The sequence below is a fragment of the Prionailurus bengalensis genome, chromosome D4 (assembly GCF_016509475.1).
Source record: "Prionailurus bengalensis isolate Pbe53 chromosome D4, Fcat_Pben_1.1_paternal_pri, whole genome shotgun sequence".
Classification (NCBI taxonomy): domain Eukaryota; kingdom Metazoa; phylum Chordata; class Mammalia; order Carnivora; family Felidae; genus Prionailurus; species Prionailurus bengalensis.
The window spans coordinates 59229218-59242943 of record NC_057359.1 but is presented as its reverse complement, the minus strand read 5'-3'; the positions used below and the strand labels follow the sequence as shown (position 1 = coordinate 59242943).

At 41.6% G+C, this 13726-nt stretch overlaps 1 protein-coding gene across 1 annotated transcript in view; it reads right to left on the bottom strand.

Annotated features, from left to right (window-relative positions):
• The window catches only part of FRMPD1 (FERM and PDZ domain containing 1), a 142614-nt gene extending 130679 nt beyond the window's left edge, over positions 1–11935 (bottom strand). The window contains exon 1 of the mRNA XM_043565628.1: positions 11793–11935. The gene's annotated coding sequence lies outside the window, so the exon portion shown is untranslated. The remainder of the gene's footprint in view (positions 1–11792) is intronic.
• Between the last annotated feature and the right edge of the window lie 1791 nt (positions 11936–13726).

Sequence of the window (13726 nt, the reverse complement as noted above, 5' to 3'; positions counted from 1 at the left end):
AGCAGGATGTACTCAAAAGTAATCTGAGGTCCGAGCTCTGTCGCTGCCTCTTGTGAACTATGTGACCATGAGCAACTCCAATCCCTGCCCTTGTTACCTCAAGAGTTCTTAGAAAGACTGAATAGAATAACAGGTGTGAAATGTATCGTGATTGCAAAGAAGCACATGAATGGAATGGCAGGGGTTATTATCACTGAGGTTTTATCTAGTTGGTGAAATTCTGACGACATTAGATAAGATTTTTCTGAGCCACCTGGGACTTGGGGTGCCCTAGAATCTCAACACTGGCAAGTGTTGTCAGTACTAGGGGCAACACTGAGTGATCCTGAAAGAATTAGAAATGAGATTGTCCTCTGAGAGTTTAATGAGGACATTAACGCATAATTGATTACAGCAGAGATTTGCTAAGTCACCTTAAAGAAACAGAATGGTTCTCAGACCAGGAAAACTTGATGAAATCTGATTGAAAGTAATAATATAGCTGAAGTAAAGCATCAGTCAAAAGGGATATTAACTAGCCATGAAAACACAAGGAGAGGCAAACCATAAGAGACTCTTCAACACAGAGAACAAACTGAGGGTCGATGGGGGTGGGGTGCTGGTGAGGTGGGTGATGGGCATTGAGGAAGGCACTTGTTGGAATGAGCACTGGGTGTTGAATGTAAGTGATCTATTCTTGAAGCCAAGACTACACTGTATGCTAGCTAACTTGACAACAACAACAACAAATGTTTAATTAAAAAAAAACAAGGAAAGGAGGTCAGACAGGCAAACCCTAGTATGATCCATCTAATACCATACAGGGCAGAGAAGTAACTCTGGTTAAGAAGGTGACCCAGGTAATTCTGGTGACAAGTACCTTCCTATTAAAGAAGTCTAAGTCAGATGTCTCTAAACATCCTTTTAATGATTTCCTTTTGTCCTAACTGTAAGCTTACCAAGCATTCTGATTTCACTTTGGTTTCCCATGTAGATCCACTTGCAGGAAATGAATACACTAGTCATTGGACTTGGGCATCCTTTGACAACTATATTTTTTATTGTGAATCAATTAATTGACATCTAATTGTTTTTTTAAATATTTTTAAGTTTATTTATTTTGAGAAAGAGAGGGGGAGAATCCCAAGCAGGCTCCTTGCTGTTAGTGCAGAGCCTGACCCGGGGCTCTGCACTGACAGCTCGATCTCACAAACAGTGAGATCATTACTTGAGCCAAAATCAAGAGTCAGACACTTAACCGACTAAGCCACCCAGGTGCCCCTGACACCTAATTATAACATGACTTCTTATGCAGCCTGCTTACAAGGCTAGAATGCTCTTATCATAGGACTTGAGCATTTGATATCTTCACCAATTATAGTTTTCCCTGTAAATTACTAAACTGACATCTCTATTTGCCCTCTGAATTCCAAACTTGATATCTTTGGTCATGCTGTCCATCTCTGGCTAGAATAACCTCTTTCCCTCCATCCCTCAGTTCCATAGGCCAAATCTCATCTTCTATTCAAGACTCAAGTCAGGTGGCCTGTCTTCCATAATCACTTCCATAATTGCAATTCCATCTCTTAAGTCCCATAGTTCATTTCCTGCTCACTCACATTCTCCATATTATGTTAGAATTCTACAGTAAGATAGTTCTATGATTCAGCAATTGCACTACTAGGTATTTATCCAAGGAATACTGGTGTGCTGTTTCGAAGGGGCACATGCACCCCAACGTTTATAGCAGCGCTATCAACAATAGCCAAAGTATGGAAAGAGCCCAAATGTCCATCGATGGATGAATGGATAAAGAAGATGTGGTATATAGATACAATGGAGTATTACTCGGCAATCAAAAAGAATGAAATCTTGCCATTTGTAACTATGTGGATGGAACTAGAAGGTATTATGCTAAACGAAATTAGTCAGTCAGAGAAAGACAAAAATCATATGACTTCACTCATATGAGGACTTTAAGAGACAAAACAGATGAACATAAGGGAAGGGAAGCAAAAACAATATAAAAACAGGGAGAGGGACAAAACAGAAGAGACTCATAAATATGGAGAACAAACTGAGGGTTACAGGAGGGGTTGTGGGAGGGGGGATGGGCTAAATGGGTAAGGGGCACTAAGGAATCTACTCCTGAAATCATTTTTGCACTAAATGCTAACTAACTTGGATGTAAATTTAAAAAAAGAAAGAGAAGAAAGAAAAGAAGAGAAAAGAAAAGAAAAGAAAAGAAAAGAAAAGAAAAGAAAAGAAAAAATAACAACAAAAAAGAATTCTACAGTAAGAGTGAGGTCTCCAAGATTTCCAGAAATAAAAGTCATTTCTTCACTCAGAGCATTCTTCCCTTATAGGAAAATCTTCCTGGGAAATAAAATTCATTCAACTTTTCATTTATTTATTCAGTCATTTAACAAATATTTACTCAGTGCCTCTATGTGTTAGGCAGTGGGATATGGTGGTAAATAAGACTGACAGGGCCTCTACCCTCATGCAGCTTCCAGTCTAGTGGGGAAGATGAACACTGAGAAACAATAAATCAAAGCTCTGATAAGTGCCATTAAGGAGAAGTACAGAGTGATGTCAGAGTGCAAACAAGATTCTTCTAGGAAAGTTACATTTCAGTCAAAACCTGAGCTGGCACTTAGCCAGAAGAAGAAGAGGAGGGTGCTTGAAAGAGTATAAATTGAATGATCTCAGTGACCAATGTCACTGAGCTGCAACAGTCCTTGGTCAACTATCCTGCCTTCAGATAATGCTAGGAACAAATTCACTGATGTTTTTCCTCAGTCCCCCCTTGTCTTCCAGGTCCAGGAAGACCACCTTCCTTTACACCACAGTCTTCCCAGTCATCAAAGTATGATACCATATGTTGTATTTAACCTTTCTTAGGTATAATTATATCCCCATTCACTGACTGATTTTGCTTCGTGTTCAATTTTTCTAATTTCATACTCAAAGGTTGACATTAACTTCATGCTTTAGGGGTTCTTGTTGTCAGTATCATTGACCACATGAAGAAACAAAAATCTTTGTTTTGTGCACTGCTATATCCCCAGTGCTAAGACGCCTGCCACATTGTAGATGCTCAACGTATATTCATTGACTGGGTAGGTGAGTTGGTGGATGGATGGATGAATGATGGGTGGATGGATGGATGGATGATGGGTGGATGGATGGATGGATGGATGGGGGATGGATGGATGGATAGAAGGATGGATTTATCTTCCCTCTTACACCAGAAGTTCTCTAAGAGCATGGTACTTGCCAAGTTCACTTTTGGGTTCCTCCAGCACTTAGACCAATGCCATGCACATGGCAAGTAAACAATTTTCTTGAACTTTGCTTGAGTTTTTCCATGACTGGAAAGAACTTCCTGCTTTTTCAGGCAGCTGTTTCCACAGTTGAACTGTTCTAGCTATTAAAGTTCTTCCTACTCCTTGACTCAGTCGGTTAAGCATCCAACTTTGGCTCAGGTCATGATCTTGTGGCTCACAGGTTCAAGCCCCACATTGGGCTCTGTGCTGACAGCTTAGAGCCTGGAGCCTGCTTCAGATTCTGTGTCTCCCTCTCTCTCTCTGCCCTTCCCCTGCTCTCTCTCTCTCTCTCAAAAATAAATAAACATTGGGGCACCTGGGTGGCGCAGTCGGTTAAGCGTCCGACTTCAGCCAGGTCACGATCTCGCGGTCTGTGAGTTCGAGCCCCGCGTCAGGCTCTGGGCTGATGGCTCAGGGCCTGGAGCCTGTTTCTGATTCTGTGTCTCCCTCTCTCTCTGCCCCTCCCCCGTTCATGCTCTATCTCTCTCTGTCCCAAAAATAAATAAACGTTGAAAAAAAAATTAAAAAAAAATAAATAAACATTAAAAAAATAAAGTTCTTCCCACTCTTGGGCTAACATTTGCCTCCCCACTGGTCCCAGTTCTGCCCTCTGGGCCAATGAAGGGCAAATCCACATGGTATCCACCACAGCAGCCCTTCTGATATTAGGGACAGTGACTTGGTTCCCTGCAGTCACTTACAAACAGAACATGTCTCCAGCGTCAACTCAAGTACTTTAAAATATTTTGGAGTACTCCTAATACACTTCAAAGAAGGTCTCATCCCTCATAAGTCTGTGAGGTGTTCTGCACTCCCACAGAGAGCCACTGAGCAAGTTCTCTCTCTGGGTCAGGAACCCAGACCGGAAATGAAGGTGATAACAACAATTAATGTTTACTTTGCAATTAATTATGGTTTACTGGTTAATCCACATAACACCCTTGGGATATAGGTCAGAGTTTCTACGCCTATAAATGGTCAAGGGAATCACACAAAAGACAAGGGCCTCAACATATTTGGCACAAATGCTGGGGTCCAGTGGAGGAGAGAATTGCATTGCTGGGGTCTCAGTGGCTCAAGAACCCATATCCAGGCCGATCCACATGAATCACTGGTCTCTCTCCTTCGGTGACAGAATCACCTTGGGTTCAGTTTCATAAAAACCAGATCAGTAAAATGCTGCAAATTCTCAGATGAGGGGTAAAGGGAAAACAGCATACAGAAGATGGAAAACAAAGGCTTACTGTGTGCCAAAGCTCTGTATTAGCCTCTGGGTACGGAAATATGTCAAATATGTTTCCAACTACAGCACCTTACAGGACCAACTACACCAACTACAGCACAACAGGCCCAAAGCTATGCCCGCAGGTTTGATACTATTTAAAATAAGAGACTGTTAGCTGGAGGCTCAAACATTTTTTTTTGTTACACATAGATTTTATGGTAGTGGGATTTATTCTGAATCCTCTTAGAACTGATACACTTGGGGGGGCCTGGGTGGCTCAGTCAGTTAGGCATCTGACTTCGGGGGCGCCTGGGTGGCTTGGTCGGCTAAGGATCCGACTTCAACTCAGGTCATGATCTCACAGTTCATGGGTTCGAGCCCCACATCAGGCTGTGCTGCCAGCTCAGAGCCTGGAGCCTGCTTCAGGTTCTGCGTCTCTTTCTCTCTCAGCTCCTCCCTCACTCATGTTCTGTCTCTGCCTCTCAAAAAAATGAATAAACGTTAAAAAAAAATTTTTTTTTAAGGCATCTGACTTTGGCTCAGGTCATGAGCTCACAATTTGTGGGCTCAAGCCCCACATCAGTTTCTGTGCTGACAGCTTAGAGACTGGAGCCTGCTTTGGATTCTGTGTCTCCTTCTCTCTCTCTGCCCCTCCTCCACTCGTGTTCTGTCTGTCTGTCTCTCTCTCTCAAAAATAAATATTTTTAAAAATTTTAAAAAGAAAAAAAAAGAACTGATACATTTGGGTCACAAAGAGTCTACTAAAATAAGTGCATATATTTAATTTTGTCAATTTCACTGTCTTGCAAACACACAAGACATTTTCAGTGACTCCTTTCATCAAACAAAGAATCTTTTCCAAATCACTTTATAATTCAAATAAATCCCTTCTTTAAATTTTCAAGTGTAAATTTCAAGTGATTTTCAAGTGTAAAGCTTTCTCCAAGCAGAGATTGTTACGCTATTGGGAGACTTTGAATCCTTCAAGAATCTGGTGACAAGCCACATGGGCCACCCCCCCCTCCAGAAGAACACACAGATTCACATATGAACAAAAGATTTCATAAAATTCAGAGTCTGTAAACTCAAGGTAAAGATCAGAAAAGAAGCTGGCCCCTGATGAGGCTTTGTGGCCATTGCAAGGTCTTTTGATTTCCACTGAGTCAGATGGGAAGCTTCTGGAGGGTTTTGGACTTTCATTTTAACAGGAACACTCCAGCAACCGTGATGAGAATGCACTTGAAACGGGCAGGGGCAGAAGAAGGTCACCGCAATCATCCAGGCTAGAGGACCATAGTTTGAACCAGGAAGTTATAGTAGAGGAGTAAGAAGTGGTCAAATTCTGGAATAGCCTGAAGGTGCAGCGACCAGATTTACTGACCAGATTGGACGTGAGGTATGAGCAGAAGAGAGGAGTCGAAGCTGACTCCTAGGGTTTTGGCCTGTACAACCAAAAGGCTGGAGTTACCATTACCTGGGATGAGGAAGACTGAAGGGGTGCGAGGTTGTTGGAAGAAGGGGAATAAAAGGGCGAATGCTAGGAGCCAAGTTTTGGATATTTTAAACTTGAGATGTCTATTAAATATCCAAACAGAGATGCTGAGTAGACAGTTGGATATCTGGTCTGGAATTCTGGAGGTTGGGCTGTAATAATATTCACATGTAAAATTGGAATACTAATACAGTAATGCCTACTAAATAATACTTATTACAGGAAGGAGGAAACAAGACAATGCATATAAAGCTTTCAGTGCAGTATCTGGCACACAATATGCCTTTGATATATTTTAGCTATTTTTTAATTAAAAATTTTTAAGGTTTTATTTATTTTTTTGAGAGAGGGAGAGACAGAGCATGAGTGGGGGAGGAGCAGAGAGAGAGGGAGACACAGAATCTGAAACAGGCTCCAGGCTCTGAGATGTCAGCAGAGAGCCCAAGGTGGGGCTCGATCTCATGAACCGTAAGATCATGACCTGAGCCGAAGTAGGACACTCAACCGAGCCACCCAGGTGCTCCATATTTTAGCTATTATTTTAATGAAAACTTAAACACTTTCAGTCAGCATTTCTATCATTACTATAAAGTTATGAGTGTGATTGCTTTTCCAACAGACACATGAAAAGATGCTCAACATCACTCATCATCAGGGAAATATAAGTCAAAGAAAGCCACACTGAGATACCACCTCACACCAGTCAGAGTGGCTAAAATGAACAAATCAGGAAACTACAGATGCCGGCAAAGATGTGGAGAAATGGGAACCCTCTTGCACTGTTGGTGGGAATGCAAACCGGTGCAGCTGCTCTGGAAGACAGTGTGCAGGGTCCTCAAAAAATTAAAAATAGACCTACCCTATGACCCAGCAATAGCAATATTAGGAATTTACCCAAGGGATACAGGAGTGCTGATGTATAGGGGCACGTGTACCCCAATGTTTATAGCAGCACTTTCAACAATACCCAAATCATGGAAAGAGCCTAAATGTCCATCAACTGCCAAATGGATAAAGAAGATGTGGTTTTTATATTCAATGGAATACTACTTGGCAATGAGAAAGAATGAAATCATGCCATTTGCAGCAATGTGGATGGAACTGGAAGGGATTATACTGAGTGAAATAAATCAGTCAGAGAAGGCCAGACACCATATGTTTTCAGTCACATGTGAATCTTGAGAAACTGAACAGTAGACCATGGGGGAAGGGAAGGGGAAAATATAGATACAAACAGAGATGGAGGGAGGCAAGGCATAAGATTCTTAAATACAGAGAACAAACTAAGGGTTGATGGGGGGTGGGAGAGAGGGAACATGGGTGATGGGCATTGAGGAGGACACTTGTTGGGATGAGTACTGGGTGTTGTATGTAAGCCAATTTGACAATAAATTATATTCATAAGAAATTTAAATAACAAAATAAAAGATTGATTATTGTCTCTGATGTCAGTTCTCAGGCATGATTTGCAGAAGAAGAGTCTTGAGCAATAGCAGTGACTTTGGAATTGGTCTCTAGCTCCCAGAGTTTAAAATTTAGAAGGCTTTTGCATGCATTCAACAGCCTTTGTAGATGGATTAATGTCACATTTCTTAAATAATCAGTGTGTTCCTCCATCGACCCAGGATTTATTTCGAGTTTTGGAGAGGGTCTGATGTGAAGAATGAAGCAGTTTATCAGGAGAAATTGAATATCAGCAAGGACCCTGCAGGGAAGACATTTCCAGACTGTTCATGTGGTCCCTTGGGACACAGGAGGGCTAAATGGAAGGACACATAACAAATGACTGACTACCCTGTCTTGATTTCAGTAGCTGCAGATGTAATCGCTGGTCACAAGTTCATCTTGTTCATTTTAAAATTGATTCACAAAGGTCACAACTCATGTCTTCCTGAAATAGCAAGCTTCTTAGAGGAACTTTCTTGGAGAGGCACACTCTTGTTATCTTGTGTTAATTTATTCAGTGATCTTTAGCTATTTTACATTGAGAGTAGAAACAGAGCTGGTGTGGTTTTATCACACGCTTCTTGATCTTTGAATCACTGAACTTCTGGCCTCAAAACCTAAACAAGGTCCTGAGGTTTCTCATTCTTTTTTACATCTTTTTTGAATTTTAACTATAAAATCCTTGACCCTGTAATTCTCTTCAACATCTACGACAGAGCGAATGCTCAATAATTATCTATTAATAAACCACGTAATCTCCATCTGTATTCAAAGGAAAGAGGTGATGAAGCGGTTCAAACAGTCCAAAAATGCATCTGTAATAGATGACTAAGGTCACGTACAATCACAGATTTAGCAATAGCACCACAACACCACAGACGGGGTAGATGATACACTTTTGAGGGAGGACAGAGGAAAAGACACAAAAGAAAGGCTTTTTCCCTGAATCTTTGTTTTCTTCCATCTGTAAATGAGGCCACATAAACTGCGTTGATTGCTGCTAATGAGCAGAGTAATGCTCAATTAAACTCCATGAAACACCAATTCATTCCTTCTCCCTGATCCTTTTGCAAGTTTCTAATAATTGCTACATTCACAGTGACCAGGCTTCAAGTGGATTTCCAGTGGCGGCTCCACATGAGAAAATAACTCTTCTCTCTCCTTTCCCCCAGGAGTCAGGAAGGGATCCCACAGAGACTAATACCTTGGGGTCCCATAGCCCAGCAGGACATGCGGGTTTCCTACAGGTCCCCCACCCCAGCCTCTCTCTGGCTGTGTGTCCCAGAACTCTAGGTGCAGGAGAGCTGAGAGGTCTAACCTGAACCAGTCAAGTTGATCTGTGGCAAGAATTTGGTGAATTTGTAGCCTGTGTCTGTTCTTTCCCTTTTATTTTATTTTTAATTTTTTTTAATGTTTATTTATTTTTGAGAGACAGAGAGAGAGACAGAGAGCGAGTGGGGGAGGGGCAGAGAGAAGGAGACACAGAATCTGAAGCAGGCTCCAGGTTCTGAGCTGTCATCACAGAGTCTGATGTGGGGCTGGAACTCAAAACCGCGAGATCATGACCTCAGCTGCAGTCAGACACTTAACCGACTGAGCTACCCAGGTGCCCCTGTTCTTTTTATTTTAAAGGGAATATTTTCTGTTTTCCATTAATTTTTAAGTAACTTTTGGTTTTACATTTTTCCAGCAAAACTAAGGAGGAAAAGGAAAGAGTTTTGTCCACATTTAGGCATGGTGGTGACAGAGGAAAAAGCTATCCAGGAAGAGGTGTTTATACTCCCAACATCTCTTTGGGGCTTAAAATTCAGAACTCTGGCTCACCAGAATAATACAAGTGTTTTTTGTCTATGGGCAGCATTACCACAAAATTTATCACCCAAACCAGGATACTTTTCTAAGTGAAACATGGCAATATAAATAATGCCACCACTGTATGTAACAAGCATAAACTGGGACTATCCAGGCAACTGGATGTCACTTTGATCACCAAATGAGTCCCTAGCCTACCAAAATCTCTCCTTTGTTCAAGAGACCTAACTCAAAAGAAGTTTCCACAACTAACGCTGAGGATAAATGCCCTCATCTCCTACTGGGATAAGTAGGTCCTAGAGCTTTATGAATACATGAGTAGGTTTCTTTCCTCTTTCCTTCTTCTTTCTCTTACTCAACAATCTCACTAACCATTTTAATTGCAGAGTCCTTTTGCAAGTTCTGTCTACTTAGCCTTGCCATCACCTTAGCCCTTATATCCTTGATCCAGAAAGTCCGTCCAGGAGTCTGAAAATTATACAACCTGTCTCCTGAATTCAGTTAGTAGACACTAGGCTGAATATATAAAATCCCAGCAAGAGAGATAATAGGATTTAGAATTAGTCTTGTCTGGCTGTACAAAACAGGACAGGGATCCTAAAGCAATTTGCAGGGTCCTATCAGATAGAGGCAGTCCTTCTCAGTGTTGACATGGGGCTCCTGGAGGGCACGGAATGTGCACAACCCAACTCTATATCCACAGTGGCCATTGCCCAGCACAGGGGTTATGTAGAGTGAGATCTCAGACATGATTGGGGTGGCCAGGCTGCCTCCTAATACTCCTTAGCCCTGGGTTCCTGAGTGTCCATGGATTTCTTCTCCCTTCCTGTGCAGGAAGGGGGAATCCTGCCCATGATCCCACATCAGCTGGCTGGACTGGGCTTCTGCCACCAGACCTCAGGTACTGGCTCACACTCAGCACACCCCACACTGTGCTGAGCCAAACAGGGCCTCCCACAGACTCCAGGTACCAGATTTCGGCACAGGCTGAGTGTACTTTGTTCCATTCAGTTCAAGAATACTCAACAAAGTCCATTACTTTCTCAGCCCGGGGATGGATGCCGGAGACACAGAATGAGAGTCAATTGAAAGGTTATATATGCACCAGGGCACAAGTGGTTAACAGCAATGACTGCAGCTGAACTGCCTGGGTTTGTATTCTGGCTCTACCACTCGCCACCTGATTATCCCTGGGTGAATATTTCTCTTACCTGAGTTTTTCATTTAGAAAATGGAAATAAGAGAGCCTGCCTCAAAGGGCTAGTGTGAGAATTATTACTATAATTCTCGTTATGAGAATTATGATTTAGAACCATGCTTGGCACAGAGTAAATACTCAATAAATTTAACTATTACTATTTGTGACTTTTGGCTCCTCTTCCTGGGGGGCCTAAAGCTTGGCCCATCTCCCTTAACTCTCTCTGCATCTGACTGGTTCCCTTATCTCTCAGGAGGGGTATTTCTTTGCTCCCGGTCCATTCCACTGCTGAGGGTCAAGAATAATGCATCTCCATTCTAACATTTGACTGGTACCTTATCCACCAGGATTCAAATCCATAGCCTTTAAGAGGTTAAGTGATCATCTACCTCCTCTGAACCCAACTGAATCATCGTGTATTTTTCTAAGAAGAAAAGGAAACTCTTGGTCAACAAATTTGAAAGGAGTCATCCTGAGCCAGGAGCCTGAGCATTACCTGTACCCACACATTTCCAGCTCTTTCAGAGACAAAGGCAGGTGTTTCCACACACCTCTCAGAAATTCTGATTCCCATGAACAGTGAGCAAAAAGAATACTCCCAGGAATTTTTTTGAATCATAATGTTATTTTCTTCTCTACTCACCCTAAGTTCTCTACCTAAGTTCTCTAGATCTTCTTAACTAGTAATGGTTTGTTATGATGTATTCATTCAGTTAGTGAAATACATACTTTTCCTTGCACTTCCCAAGGAATTTTTAATTATCAAACCCACTACCACCCATGTAAGACAGGTAAACTTCAAAATAAACTGGATTTTTTTTTTAACTTGGCCAAGGCAATACTGAATTTCCATGATTTGATAGCCTCAACCTCCAAATAATCTCAATTCACTCACTTAACAGTTCCACTCAAAAACACCGCATTGCTGTCGTGCCTGCCCCAGCCACATTCCAGGTGGTACATCTTGCATCACCTCTAACGTTAACATTTTGGATCATTTCAGTGCAAAGAAAATAATCAAAACTAGTGGCCAATAAACATAAAAACTTTCCCCAAATGTTGTCCTTTTATCATTAAGTGAAAATTACCACCCCTCTGCCATCCACCTTCACCTGCTCCAATCCTTAGAATTGCTTCCTTCTGACAGATTTAAGTTAGATCCTCAAGACACAATAGTGAGCTATTGTGCCCCAGAGGCCTCTACTTCCAGGATGATTTGAATCTCTATCCTAGCTTGGGTTCTTTTGCTGAAGACTGCTGCTGACCTGGAACCAAAGGTTCAACTGCCTTATGCTCCTAGGACACACTTACCTGCTTCCTTTCACTCGTGTCCACATCACACGCTGGTCACAGAATCCCAGAGCATCAATCCTGGAAGAGACATTGGAGACAGGCTAATGCACGCCTTCATTTTACAAATACAGACATTGGAGCCTACAAAGAGGAAGACACTTGGCCAAGGTCACACAGCTCATTAATGAAAGAGCTGGGGCTAGAATTGCCAAACTGGAGATTCATCTCCCTGTGATGTCATTCTTCTTCCAACTGGTTCCTTTGCTCTATGCCCTAGTTGGCTTTCATGCACTCAACACATAGTCCACACCCTCCTGGGATGTTCCAGCAGCCTGTAAGGCTCACCCAGAGTGAACTAACCCAACTCAGCTGGCCTGAGGCTCTTTACCTGCAGAGGAATGAACGCCACATGACTCTCTTGGAAACATACATAGTGTGTAGGGATACATGTGATGTTCAGGTGTATCCAGCATGGCATGTCTGCCAAGTTTGTCCTGCCGAGACACAAGCAGTCTGATGAGTCATTTATAATGTCTGATACTTTTAAGTTCTTTTTTTTTCTAGGCCTTTAATTTCAGATTACCCTACAGCAAAAGCTTGGTATTGCACGCCCCCCCCCCCCAAAGCAATTTATTTAACAACAAAAATTTACTCAGGAGATACTTAGTGAACATTTCCCATTTGCTAGGCACTATGCTAGCATCAGGAATAAACAATGAGGAAAACATGATTCCCATCCTTTTTCAGTGGAGGAGACAGGCACATGGACAAGGGCCAGATATTGTGCTAAGTGCTTTGACATGAGGACAGCAGACACACATCTTATAGAACACAGAAGCAGCAGCTAAGCCAGCACAGGTGGGTTAGTGAAGACTTTTTAAAATGATCTTTTTTATTTTAGAATAATTTTTTGTATATCAAGTTTTTATTTAAATTCTAGTTAGTTAACATATAGTATTATATTGGTTTCAGGAGTAGAATTTAGTGATTCATCACTTTCCATATAACACCCAGTGCTCATCATAACAATCCCCCCATTTAGCCCATCCTCCATCCACATCCCTCCATCAACCCTCAGTTTGTTCTCTGTAGTTAATAGACTGTTACGGTTTGCCTCTCTTTCTTTTTTGTTGCTTCTTTCCCCTATGTTCATCTTTCTTTCCCCTATGTTCATCTGTTTTGTTTTTAAATTCCACATATGAGTAAAATCATATGGCATTTATATTTCTTTGACTTATTTCACACTCTAACTCCCTCTGTGTCATTGCAAATGGCAAGATTTCATTCTTTTTTATGGCTGAGTAATAGTCCATTTAGAATAGTTTTAAGACTTACAGAAAAGTTGCAAAGATAATACAGAGAGTTCTCATATATCCTTCACCCCAGTTTCTCATAGTATAAACATCTTATATAACTGTTGTATATTTCTTACAACTGAGGAGCCAACATTGGAACATTAATTTAAACTAGTAGAGACTTTTTGAAGGAGGTGACATCTGAAGTGATTTCTGAATGACACTAGGAGTTAGCCAGATGAAGAAGTAAGAAAAATCATTTTAATCATGAAGGAAACCACATACAAAGGAAACCACACACAGAACTAAGAGTTTGGTGAGTTCAGGGAATACCCAGTAGAAGTATGTGGAGGTGGAGGTGGGAAATTTGTGAGGGAAAGAGGCAGATAGAGGAAGAGTGGAGAAGAGGCACCAAGTATGGGAAGAGGAGTGGAAAGGGTTAAGGTTAGTGAAGAAGATGGGAACCAGATCAATAAAAGGCCTTCTACACAGGACTAAAGCATTTGTACCTTTTACCTGAGGGCAATGAGGAATAATTAAAGTATTTTATCCAAAAGACTAACATTATAAAAACTGTATTAGAAAGATTACTTAGAAGGCAGGGCGGAAAACACACTTGCAGGGATAAGACAGAAGAAAGACCAGTTGGTGGATGGC